Source organism: Amborella trichopoda, chromosome 3, assembly GCF_054954075.1.
Source record: "Amborella trichopoda isolate Santa Cruz 75 chromosome 3, AtrichopodaSantaCruz75HAP2 v2.0, whole genome shotgun sequence".
Classification (NCBI taxonomy): domain Eukaryota; kingdom Viridiplantae; phylum Streptophyta; class Magnoliopsida; order Amborellales; family Amborellaceae; genus Amborella; species Amborella trichopoda.
The window spans coordinates 11,871,821-11,875,369 of NC_142338.1; positions in this window are offsets into that span (position 1 = coordinate 11,871,821).

Genomic DNA, 3,549 nt, shown 5'->3' on the forward strand with positions numbered 1-3,549 from the left:
AAAATATCTCAATCCTCATCAAATATAGGATTTTTTTATGTTGGTGATTTTGGATAACTCCAAATCCAACAAAAAAAAACATGGGTTACATTTCGGTAAACAAGATGGACACAGGTCGCATTCGTATCACTAGATCGAACCCATCATATCCTCTCTGTCTCTCTATCTAAACTCTTTATCATTTGATCGATTGCTTCAATCCTCTCTCTCTCTAAACTCACTCCAAGCGTTAGTGCAACCTCTCTCTCTCTCTCTAAACTCACTAATCCTTGAATCCGATCACACGAATAGCTCTCTTTCTCAGTATTGACGAGTAAAGAATCGATGCCCTTCTCCAATTATAGGAGAAGGTATCCCCATTATCGAGTGTTGTTGCCGTGTAAGGGGAATGGTTTCGTACCCCTCGATTCCCGTTAATTGAAGGTGAATTATGAGCTGCACTTTGTTCTTGTTGCCAATTTGCAAGAAAAACTTGAAAATGTCAATTTTAAAAGTAGCATTTTTTTTTTTTATGCAATTCTTGAAGTATATAGCATCCATCTTAAAGATGGATGTAAATAGGTGGTCCATCTAAAAACAATTGAAACTAACTGTAAAAATGGTTTTTTAATAAATTTATTAGAGATAACATGTCTTTCAAAATTAAGTCCAAAAATCCATCTCAAAAATTGATTTTTAAGAGGCGACTTATTTCTATATGGACTCATAAAAACCGTGGCCTTAACTAAAAGAGAGAATCGAGAAACATTTTTTACCAAGGGTACAAGGAGGTTAGAGTCAACCGTGGCGTTGATAATGAAGTCTGATAGTTAGGATGTCATCATTTATTGGACTCAATGTTAAAACTAAAGAAAGTTTTTCCAACTTTATGATGTTGGAAATTAGTGAGTGGTTTGGGACAAGGTAATGAAAGTTATGAAATACTTTTTAACTTCAGGATAGGAAAACTTTGCTTTTATGTGATGGCATTTACCTCTTACTAATCGAATTTAAGTCCCCCAAGCAAATTTGTTCCCAAAATATAAACAAATACCTAACTAAATATTATCTTGCCTATAAAAATAGACAAGTAGTGAAAGATCTAGAGCACCTGACTTGCATCTTTTATAGCGAGAGAAAGTTCGCATAACATCTAAAATTGTGCAAATTTCAGTAGAAAACTTCTCTTCAAAATATAAAGTCATGTATTGAGAGAGAGAGAAAATCATTCACCTTCACTCAATGTAATTATTCATTACACAGATAAAGAGTTGTGAATCTTCGTTTCTTAGAGTTAACCATAAAAAACAGTTCATTGGTCGCAACTTACATCCAACTAGATTTTTGATAATCATGGTTTATTGGAGTCCTTTAGGGCTTCCAAAATTCCTTTCGGGTTACAAAAAATCAACTATTACACGTGTATAGGCTAAGGGCACCTCCTGCACTGATGTGAGCTTGCAAAATACACAGTGCACCTCAAGCATCCTTGCACCCCAAGAATGTGATTTATCTCTCTTATTCGATTTCTCTTCTCATTTAATCTCTGTTTTTCTCATATGCTTTAGTTTTAAAAAGAAAACATGAGAGGATGCAAGAATGTGGTTGAGTTTCTAGATGGAGAATGTGAGAGTGGAGTTAAACATGTTGAGTTTTAGAGAGATAATGTGAGAGAAAGGAACAACGAGATCGGTTCTTAGATAGTGAGAGAGGGGAGAGCATAAAGACATTGGGTTTTGAGAGAGAGAGACAAGGGGAGGCAACAAGCCATGGGAAAATGTGTAAGGTAAAAAATTTAAAAAAATTGGCCCTACATTTTATTTCAAAGAGGGAAAAAAATGTCCATTTGCCCCTCTACAAAAGTGGGAGAACCAAAATAAAAAATAAATTATCAAAAAGTCTAATATCTGAAAAATAATATTCATAAGGTTTTTTTTTTTTTCCCTTAAAAATCCCTAAAAAATATATGCAAACTCATGTTTCACATGTCGGGGATACGAGATCAATAAAAGTATTTGATGAAAAGGCTAATTCATAAAAAAAAAAAGAGTCCTAAGAAGCCCCAAATCCTAGATATTTAAAAAACTAAAAAATGAAGTTTATAAGGCACTTCTACAATTGCTTCCCCTCATGCATTAGACATCAGATGAATGTTTAAAATGAGGGTCGCACTAAGATTCAAAGGGAAAATTACAAAACCTCGAGTATATTATCTATGCAATTCACCCTCAGCTAACTTTTTCTCTCACCTTTTTTCCCCACAACTACCTTTCCTCCCAAAACCCCCTCAATCCAAACAAAACGAAAAAAAAGACTAAACTACCCCTCTCTCTCCTCGTGGCTTTTACCAACAACTCTCTCCCCATGCGCTTCGGTAGTTCATTTAAACGCTCCGGCAATGAGAACAATTGCTCTGGTAATGCAAGAACTCGCTCCGGTAGTACACCTTCTGGAGCCAAAGCGGTCCGACGGTTGGATAGTTCACTCCGGTAATGAGGACACGCGCTCCAGCAATGCAATGACTCGCTCCAACAATACATTTTTTGGAGCCACATATTATTCGACAATGAAGACAAACGCTCCGGCAATACACCTTTTGGAGCCACATCGCTCTGGCGGTTGAATTGGTCGTTCTGGCAATATGTTACTTGGGACTGCCAATTGATTTTTTTTTTTTTGTTTTTATGGTACAGAAACGGTATTTCCATCCAAAAAATAACAACTTTTTACCTCGGAGGGGTTTTGCGGGTAAAGGTGGTTGTGAGGAAAAAAAATGTGAAAAAAGGTTAATTGCATAGTACACTTGGGGGGGGTTTTGTAATTTTCCCGATTTAAGATTAGAGTGTCTTAAAATTCTATTGAAAACAATGTAATGACTCCTGAGAAATAGTAGTTTTATATAAGAAAATGAAACCAAAATCAAGCGTTTGTAGTCCAACGGTTAGGATAAGTGCCTTCCAAGCAATTGACCCGGGTTCAACGCCTGCCAAACGCAATCGTTTTTTAACAAAAACAGTTTTAAAATTCATTTTATTGGCAAGAGCCGAATTACATTCAAAATTTCGAAAATCATTTTTGTGATGAAGGATTGTTGATGGATAATTGGACCTTAATATAGGACTATTGTCATAGTAAATCGTTGTATATAATTGAAGGAAAAGTATACAATGAGACCATTTTTTTTTGTTAAAGGTGGTCACTATTAATCTTGACCATTGGATGTGAATTTAGATGGCTGTATTTATTTCATTGACCAAGTAATTCAAACTTCAAAAGAAATTTTCTCAATTGTTGATACACATCCAACGTATCAAATTTCACATCAAATGGTTGTAAGTAATTGTGACTTTCATGTATATAAATGGTCTCATTGTATACAATCCCATAATTGAAACACGGACTATAGACACAAAACAGATCATATTCGATTTCTAACATCATTTTTGTCATTATCAGTGGATAATTAATGACTCTCGGCAAACACATTCATTTTTTAACAAAAACAATTTTAAAATTCATTTCATTGGCAAGAGCCGAACTACATTCAAAATTTCGAAAATCATTTGTGAT